The sequence below is a fragment of the Cupressus sempervirens genome, chromosome 4, assembly GCF_028749045.1.
Source record: "Cupressus sempervirens isolate cs-2001-9-10 chromosome 4, ASM2874904v1, whole genome shotgun sequence".
Taxonomy (NCBI): Eukaryota; Viridiplantae; Streptophyta; class Pinopsida; order Cupressales; family Cupressaceae; genus Cupressus; species Cupressus sempervirens.
Window position 1 is genome coordinate 328,425,759 of NC_143121.1, and position 10,978 is coordinate 328,436,736.

Genomic DNA, 10,978 nt, shown 5'->3' on the forward strand with positions numbered 1-10,978 from the left:
GGGTTAAGATTTCTTAAAAATGTGGGAACCTGACACTTAGGTCTTTTTCTAATTTTGGAGATGGACCTAAAAAACCTCTCTTCTTCTATGTTTAGAACTACTTGTTCTTTGGCATTCTACTTCATCCTCATCCTCGCTTTCATCTTTTACAGGAAGATTTATTCCTCTATGCATTTGTTCTTCCAATTCTTGTATTTGTATTTGGAGGGCTAGGAAACCCTCAAGTGTAATACCTATAGCTCTACTGCCATGCTATCTTCATGGAGGCATTTTTGTGCTTCCACTAAAACCCTAGTGCAAACTGCCTCACAATCGACAATATTTCTACACACTCAACTCAAACCATGGTCTTGGTGTGAACTGCCTCATAGTCAACAATCTATCCACACACTCAAGAACTCTAGCTCTGAGACCACTTGATGAGGGCTGCTCCCATTAATATCATTAACCATAATAGAAAACAAAGAAACAACAATAAATGCAAGAACAAAATATGGACTTCTTACTTGCACTACAAATGCAAAATTATAGAATTCACAAGTACAATATGCTAATCCATGTGGGCACCATCATTATAATAGTTTGCAAGAAAAGCTACAAACTATCACCTAGAGCTGTTATAGATAGTTTTTGACCCTTTCTTAAATAGGTAATTTTATGCCACCTGGGAAGGTTCTAGACATTGAAACTTAATACCTAGGGCCAATATACCCTAACAATACATATAGAGTAGGCCAAATACATTTTTGACTAATATTTTAGATATTTTGGGTAGCCTAGCTTTGAAAGGCCGTAACTGATGAATTGTTGCTTCGATTAGCTATTATAGCCATTTTTTAGAAATGCCACCTATTGATCTATAGGCTTGGAACAACACTAGCACCCTTTTGTCAAGTTTTGAAACCTCATTTGGGCACTCTAAGGCCTCCAATAGTGAGCTTGAAGATTTTTCTAGAAATATTTCCATCAAAAATTTGCAATAACTTCTCTGATAATTAAGCTGGAGCAATGCAATTTTTATGGTAGGCTTATAACTCTAAAATGAACCTTTATGTAGAAAATGAGAACATTCTGAGCTTGTATGAAAAACTTACTAAAAATAGCAAGTTTCCATTAATAGTAACTACCCTGTCTACTAGTCCTTATTAACATACAAAAGACTGAAAATAAAATATTTTTGGGTGATGCAAGATTGCTCTTACACCTAGGATGCTCCTACATCAAAAATTACAAAAATTTGATAGAAAAAGCATGAAAAGATCAACATTTATGGATAAATTTTTCTTTGGGAAATCCCCTTTGTCATTCCCTTCTTTCTATCCCCCTTTCATAGATTTTCAATTGTAATTTTCTCTTCCTCAACTATTTTTGCACAAAAATGGAAGTAGATTTTATAGATATTAGAAATAAATGTGGTAGGTGAGTTAGTTAGGTTGAGAAGTTAGTTTTCTTCTTAAAGCTATAGATAGCCACCTATAAAAAAGAAGAATGCCAATTGTTCTAGGGTCGATAAGATTGATGATTTTATCTTCCATTTTATTGTAACACCACCATTATGAATGAAAGTAGTACCAAATTTCTATTTTTTTTTATTTGGCTTTCTTGAAGTGTTATTTCACTTAATGTATGTTGATATTTATAAGCTATTATTAGAGTCAAGGAATCCTAGAGTTACTTCTATGAGATTCATTTATCTTTGAAAGCATTGAGATCTTTCTATTTTGTTACTATTATCTTCCTTGGCTTGGATAAATCTAAATAATCTTGTTTACTTCAGTACTATTTCATTTGTAACACTTATTTATGTTAGATTGATTGATCGAGCATGCATTTAAGTTAGCCTACCATCCAAGCATGTATTGTTGATAATAATGGTGCAGTAATAGACTATAGGTAGATTAAACTCTAACCCTATAGGCTTATTATTATTTTTTATTTACTTTCTATAACCCCCTAGTTCCATCCTATGATATTTCCCCAACCTAGTTCAAGTGATCCATTTCCAAAGCCAATATGTGTAAAGAATTGCTGAAGTCTCTGCCCACCTTATTATAAATATAGTGATCTCCTCATCCAAATTTTTCTATTCCTTACAAGATTGATACTTGATCTACATGAGCTTGGGAATTGAGAGTTCCTCTCTTTTTCTCTTTTAGGTAATTTTGGTTGAACATTCCAATTTGGTGATAGTTATTACTTTATTGATAGTGTGAAAAACAAAGTTCTATCAATAGATAAATGACACTAGAAGGAGTGAAGTTTTGATCTTTCATATAGTTCACTTGCATACTATTGGTGAGTCTTGGAATTACTTGGTCTTGTGCAGTGTAAAAATGAGCCTAGGGAAGTTTGAGTTCATCTACTCTATCCTATTTTGGTTTTGGATTTGAGGACCCTGAACAATCTCCAATTGAATGATAGTTTAGTGAGTATCATAGTGCAAAAACTTTGTGTCAACTTGACTCTTTTTCTATTGCTCACCTTTGATAGCTACAATCATTTTCTATCCTCATAGAGTTTTTAGAACTTAGACCCATAGTCCAAAATAAGATAAAATAAGAAAAGTAAGAAGAAGGATAAGGCTTCCAAGTCCTAACCTCCTATCACTACTTCATCCCAACTACCAATAGGGACAATGGATGCCCTATAGAAAATTACATTTCTTGGGGGACGGTTGTCACCTTTGGCAAATTTTACCTTAATGTATACTATGCCATCACAATTTGAGAAAATTTTCTCAAAATATGAACATTTGGATCCCTAAACAATAGACAAACACATCTAGGCATTCAAGGATGCTTTAGTTAGGATTAATGTAGAGCATGAAGATGTTTCTTTCTACTTGTTCTCGATGACCTTCAATCCCAATGAGCTAAACTGGTATCTTAACCTTCCCACTAACTCCATCAACTTGATATTTTAGTCTAAAAATGACTTCACTTGGTGCCATCATCAGTTCATTGGAATCCAAAAGGAACCCAACAAACCTTTTCTAGTATTCAACAATTGATTCTAACATTCTCACAAATGATGTTCAAATGATTTTTCTCCTACACTAGAATTGGCCTTAAGAATGTACATGGATGCTATTACTTGAGTTATGTTAACTTTCATCATACAGACCATGCCCCAAGTGGAACAAGATACCTTGGCCAAAGTTTATGCCTTAGCCCTGGAGGTCTCTTCCCAACTTATAGATCATCTTCTTGATGCTCAAAAAGGTATTCCATGTCAACTCTAGTTTGGAGTAGTTCCTCACCATGGTAGTTATAACATAATCCATGTGGCATGGTTATAATCTTATCCCACCTCTCATTATGCATATTCACCATATGCTACCTCTACCTAGGGTCTACAATATTCTCATTAGACTCAAAAAATGGTACTACAAGTACTTGAGACATCATTTCCTACTTCAAACCCTTAGATTGTACTATCATACAAAGTCCCCACTTTTCAATCCACCAACCTACATAGAAAAAATCTTGCTAGCCTCATTGTTTTGGTGGGCATGTAGGTGTAGTCTTCACAACTTATTGATCAAGTTACACATCTCATAGTTGATATAGAGGTGTTCCAAAGAATTCTCATCGGTATGGATAATGACATGAGTCAGCTTAAGATAGTCAAGACTATAGAAACAAACCAACAATTTGCTCCTCTATAGTAGAAAAATATCTTCTTGAGACAAATAGGTTCTTATAACTCTAGTCCAAACAATACCAGTAATGGTAATTGTTGATACAAAAATTTTCAGCCTTGCTTGAGGTATGACTTTCAAACGAGCTTGTATAACATGGAAACAACCTCTAAGTGTGGGACTTGTGCTCTAAGGCTGAATCTCTAGAGAACACCAATTTCCTTACTATAATGGTGCACCTTAACTACTGATTGAGAGGAAAAGGGAGAACAAAAATAGAAATAAAAAATGTAGAAAGGGAAAGGTGGAATTTTTTACATCTTCATGGCCATAGATGACATGTTGGGTCAGAGTAAAATCAACCTCCTAGTGATCTAGGTAATCTTGCTGCTCATAACCAGGTTGTGGCTAAGATAGGGGATGAGAGGATTGAGGAATAGCCTTTTCATGATATGGGGGAAATTGGGAGCTATATCTATGAAGGGTATCCATTATAAAGCATTTAAGCAAACATTTTCATATAAATTATGAAGGGTATCCATCATAAAGCATTTAAGAAAACATTTTCATATAAATTATGAAGGAACATAAAAATCTGAAATCATACTAGCACTTGGTCTGCTGAAATTGAAAGATGCATGGAGTCACCATGGTGTTAGATGATGCCTCTAAAGGCTAATTGCACTGAGAAAAACACCCAATTTCTTAATGAATAGATTTCAAGTGGCTAGCCAATAGACTTATGAAGTTGAAATATGTGTCCTATTGGGCATGTCAAAAATTGTTGACACAAAAGTCTACACCCTTGCTTGTGGTATGACCCTTAAGTGACCTTGTGTAATATGGAAAAAAATCCAAGTGAGAGACTTGTGCTCTAAGGATGAATCTCTAGAGAAGGTCAACTTCCTTACTACTGGGGTGTACCTAAACTACTATTTGAGAGGAAAAGGGAGATGAAGAAAATAATAAATAATGTAGAAATGGAAAAGGGAAAATTTTCACATATTCATGGCCATAGATGACATGATGGGTCAGATTAAAATCATGTTGGTCATAACTAGGCTATGGCTACGATAGAGTATGGGAGGGATGAGGAATAGCCTCTTTATGATATGGGGGAAAGTAGGAGGTATCTCTATGAAGGGAATCCATGATAAAGCATTTTTTTATATTAAAAAAGTTTAAACAACATCTAAGAAAACTTGTCAATTTGAAAAATAACCAATCCTCAATTCTAAAAATTGGAGGGAGGAGTTAGACCAACTATAGGACTATATATAATGTTTCTAATATGAACATCCAGAACCATATACAACATAATAATATTACTCAATAAATAATACATGCACTAGAGAACTATAATTTCTGATATTCATATTTTGGCTATTTAGTATCATTAATATGTGTTGAAGTGGGTCCAACACATGTACTTGTCTCCATATCAGCATCTAGATGGAATTCCTCTAGGAGACTACTAAGCTCCTCAATTTCTATTTGTGTAAGGAGACTTTGGTATCTCTCAATGTACTATGAAACTTTAACTTCATCTTTGTAAATCAACAACATCCCATCATGCATTAGCTTCATGAATCTAGACTTTGTAATCTCCAAGAAAAAAGAAGCCTATGACATGATGTAAAAATGTGTGAGTTTAAGGTAAAACTTAGTAGGGGAATTTCTCACATTTTGAAATATCTTCTTGTTCCTTTCCTTCCAAAGAAACCATAGTACTTCACCAGTAAGAGCAAACCAAAATTTGTTAAGAGATAAGTTAAAAGATCTCACATAACCAGCCAAAATTTCACACCAAGAAAAACCATTATTGTTTTTATAGTCAATAGGATAACTAAAGAAAATGGCCCAAATTTTAGATGTATAAATACATTAATAGAAAATATGGTCAAAGCTCTTGGGTCTATTACATAGATTGGAGGTCATAGACTCAACATTAATGGATGATAATATCGGCCCAACAACAAGCTTCTTCATCAACAACAACCATCTAAAATGAATAACTATAGGCTCAAATGGACCCTTCCAAAAATACTCAAAGAAAAAATGCCTATTTGAGAAAGGAAAATCAAGACCCCAACAATTAACTATATGTTGTAATACAGATTGATCAACTTTAAACATATCATAAATCTATTTACTAGATCTATTGCCAATACCAGTGCCATCATTCCATTTTACATTCTTGATAAAAGTATTGGTATCAATGAACTTTCCACCTTTCTTCTTGCATAAAACTTTGGTCAAAAGAGTATATCTCTTCCTTTGAGAATTGAGGATGTCAAACTTCTCAGAGATCTCATTCCATGACCTAATCCTATTATTAACCATTAAGACACTAATAAGAGAAATACCTTTCTTACCCCATTTTTTAGCTAAACAACTCTGAGTAAGAGCAAGAGGATTATAATTCAAATATAGTCCCCACTAGATTAATTTTTTAGTAACAATGTAATTAGGAAGACCCCCAGTGGCATTCCTACAAGAGATAAGCTCCCTCACTTGTGACCATGCAGACCATAGGGAGGTTAATAATTTAGATCCAAACACCTTCATCTTAAAGTCTCCCATTATAAGATCCCAAAATGTAATGTTGGCCCAATGTTTACCTTTTTTAATAATAGACCTTTCAACATTGTTTCTCACAAGAACCTTCCAAGGTTCATTCCCTCAAAATGCTTCAAGATCCACTTGGCTGCAAGAGCAATACCTTGAATTCTAATATCTTTAATCCCCAATTCCCCCCACCTATTTTTGTAGGTAGCACCACTCCCACTTAACACAATGCCTCTTCTTGGAACCCAAGCCATCCAACCATATAAAGTCTCTAAGAATTTTTTCAAGCATACCAAACTAAGCTTTAGTAAATAATCAAGCCAAAGCAAAAAAGATATGATGAGAAGAAAGGACCTTCTATAGAACCTGAACTCTCCTAGCCAATGGAAGGGAGTGAGTATGTGATCTGATATGCTTTTTATTAATCTTGCTAAACATCCACTCCCACATGTCAGCAAATGAAGGGTCTAGGGAGAAAGGAATACCCAAATACCGAGTAATAGTTTTAGATCCAGTCCAATTCTGACCCATCTTTGACAACCAGTTAGGAGGTACATACTTTTAACCCATAACATATGACTTATGGGGGGCCACTTTGGCTCCAAAAATAAAGCAAGAAAAATTAAGTCTATTAAGAGCCATAGAAAAATTATCTTTAGATAGTTCCAAAAAAGAGTAGTGTCATCTACAAATTGAGCATTGATCAATTCTTTTACAATAGGGAAGGTGATGCCCTTACTAGGATGCCCTAAATAAGAATACCTTAGAATGTTAAAAAAAGCATCAACAACTATCACAAATAAGGAGGGTGTAATAAGACATCCTTGCCTGATCAATCTTTGAAGAATAATAGGTTTTGAAAATTCTCCACTTATCTCTATAACTGTGGATGAATATTTAAACATAATTTCAATCCATTTACAAAAATAATAGGGAAAGCCAAAAGATTTCAACATTACAATAACAAAAGGCCACTCAACCTTGTCATAAGCCTTCTCAAAATCAAGAAGGATCATAGTCACATCTTGCCTACTAGCCTTAGCATAATTCATAGCTTCCCAATTAGTGATTAGATTCTCCAATATATATATTCCCTTTATAAAAATAGTTTAAGTAACTAAAACAATGTTCTTAGTATTTTTTGCAATCCTTCTTGCCATCAACTTAGCAATAATTTTATAACACAAATTAAGCAGGGTGATAGGTGTCCAATTCTTGACTAAGGATCTATCCCTAACTTTAGGAAGCAACTTAATGATTCCTCTATTCACATTACTACCCAATGAACCATTATCAAACACATCACTCTAGAATAACAAAAGCTCTTCCCCAATCCAATCTATATTATCCTTATAGAATTCATTAGGTAGTCCATCCATTCCTGGAGATTTTTCATCAACCATAGCTTTGATAGCCTCTTGAATCTCTTCTAGAGAGATTTTTCTACTCAACTTATCACTTTCACTATTACAAACCCTCTTAGGTATCATCTTCAAAAATTCTCCAAATTTCTTATGTTGATCTTGATCAAATTCCAAAGAGAAAAATTTAGAATAAAAAATGTAAAATGCTTCCTTAATAACCTTAGGATCATTAGGTTTACCACCCTCAATCTGAATATTTTCAATCTTTTCTACCTTATATTTTTCCCTAATAATGTTAAAAAAATATTTGGACCCTATATCACCATCTCTAAGACAATTCATTATTTCCCCAATCCTTTTCCCTTGGATCTTATATCTATGAAGAAATCCTAGTTGATGCTAGATGAAAACCAAATTCTTTAGTAGCACTAGGTCATCTGGACAATTTTGAAGAGAAAATTCAACTTCATTAAGTTTGAATTAAAGATCATTCTCTTTATTTTATCTTTGGCTACTTTTTTCCCAATAATCTAATAAATTTTTTTTCAAGATTCCACTAGATGGCACCACTGTTTAACTAGTCTTACAGACTAATTACATAATTTGGATAAAAAATTCACCATTCTAATAGCCTCTTTATTATCAGGGTCATTCAACAAAGAAGTATTTAAATTAAAACTTTTGCCTTTATTACTCATTCTATTAACATTATAAACCTTATTTATTAGCATCCTTGCATAAATAGGACAATGATTTGACATTGTAGCAGGAGACATAGTAATAGGAGAATGCCCCTCTTTAGTCTTGAAGGAGAAAAAGGAAGAATCACAATAAAACCTATCCAATCTATAGTATACTCTATTCTACCCCCTTGATTATTGCACCAAGTGAACCATATGTCATTAAAGTTTTCCCTATTATTCTCCAATGGATCAATCAAATTAAAACATCTTTTGAATTTACACCAAAAAAATTGCTCATTTCCTTTCCATTGATGTTTTAGACCTCCTTGGTTATCACATCTAGCTTCCACCATATTAAAATCTCCTACAAATATCCAAGATGCTTTAGGCAAGTTAGATGAACACCAATCCCACAACACAACTCTATCCCTATAATCATTTGGGGCATAAATGTTACATACCCCAATTATATCCTCCTGATATTTAAATTTCACCCAAAGTACCCTTTGACATCTTGAGCATCCATATTGCAGGATGGATTCAACTCAATTGGGCCCAATTAACATGGCCACTCCACCTTTGCCTTTCTCATGCTTAGAATGAAACCCTAAAATGTTATCCCATAAAAAAATATTAATACAAGATGCTTGAAAATTGACAACTTTAATTTCTTGCAGATATATAATATCCTTATCTTTTAACATATTACACCACTTTCTAACAATAAATTTCCTATTAGTCATTTCTAGACCTCTAACATTCCAACTATAACATAATAAAGGGGGTTGAATAGAGGGAGTCTTTGGAGCCTTATAGAGCCTATTGAAACAATTTGGGATGGCATTCTTACTACTAGAGCTACATGAAATCAACCTTTTCTTATATGTTTTCCATTTCCTTTTAACAACATCAGTGAATTGCTCCCTTGACTCTACATCTAGAGCTTTTTGAATCACAAGTGAAGGAGAACAGATCTCTTTAGGGATACCAACCCTACTATTAATAAATTTTTCCTTCTCTTTAATGGATTTGATAGCAAGTTGTTGAACATTCAATCTGGTAGGGATCTCACCAAGACTAGCCTCAGCCACCTCTGGGTTTAAAATAAAATTGGGCCATGGGATGATCTTCACTAGGAAAATGACAAGCTTGTACAACCAGAATCACCTTAAATTATTTATCATATAAAAGATTATCTAAAGTGACAAACCAACCACATTTCAAAGAGGCAGCTTTAGAAGAGCCTTTTCATGACATGGATTGGTTAGACATACCACTATGCAATTTTCCCTTTGGAGTAGATGATAAAAAATCCTTGTTTGATACTTAGACAACATTATCCCTCTCTAAGATTGTTTCTTTGGTATTATCAACATTCACCTTAGCTTTCTCAAAATGAAAATTATGAGTTGGACAATTTTTCTTAATATGACCATTAAGTTCAAGAAAAGGAACATAAAAATTATAAATCATACCAAAACTTGGTCTATTGAAACTAAAACCTATATGTGAGAATCTATGTATTGGAGTGTTTCATTGATGTTTTGTGTAGTTGTTAGTAGAGTTGTAACCATAGTTCTATCTTGGGGCATCATACCACTTTTCTTTTCTACATTTTTAATTTTAGTTCTCCTTCTCCCTTATCCTCTCAAGTAGTAGTTTAATGCACCCAAATAGTAAGAAATCCAATCTTCTTTGAAGATTCAACCTTAGAGAACATGTCGTACACTTAGAGGTTATTTCCATGTTACACAAGGTCACTTGAGGGTCATACCTCAAGTAACTGATGCAAAATTTTGTGTCAACAGTAATTAAAATAAAAAATTGGGTAACTAATAATGGAAAAAATTTCAAAAATGGGGGAGTTCCCCCAAGTTAGCTAGATAACCAAGGATGTGTAGGCCCTAGTTACACTTCCCTTATGGCATAATTTTATCCCTTGACCACTAGTATCAGTTACATGATACTGTAATGCATTCAAAGCTCACTTGTGCCACCTTAGAGTCAAATTTACCACTTGGACTTGTAGCCATGGTCTAACTAGACATATCCAATGACATCAACATAACCTTCTAACTCTTCCTTTGTCTACAAAATTGTTTTTGATGGGTGAGATGAGAAAGAGGATGAGGAGCCCATTTTCCAAGGATCATTTGATGATCCCATCCTCACTTATGAGGCTAATGCTTTCACTCATTTGCAACCTCCTTACAACACAAGGAGCCAATTCAATAGGGGTCCCTTTACAACATTAGTCCTACCCAAGAAAACCTCCATTCATCCTGATCCTCATACCAAAGTGAATCCACTTCCTCCCACATGACCAACCCAATAGCCTTATGGTTCTACAATGAAAGGCTTAGGTCCCTTTAGAGTGAAATTCAATATCAAATAGGTGATGAAGAGTACCAATACATATCATGTCCCTGATGGATATCTTGTTGAGTTTTCTTAAGTAGTGAAAGACCCTTACAAAAAAAAAGACCTACCCAAAATGTGCCTGACTACTACCAAAAATGTGACCTTCTACAATACCAACGTGATCATTTTTTAGGAAAATACTGAGGGTCCTCACTTTTTGTTCAATTTGAGAATATTTATTAAAAGCTTATACAAATTCCTAGTGGATTCCAAAGCTTTGGATAATGTCATGCTCCTATCCATATGCAATAATCCCAGGTTGGTCCCCATACCATCCAAAGGTGTTGTGGTGCAACTTGACA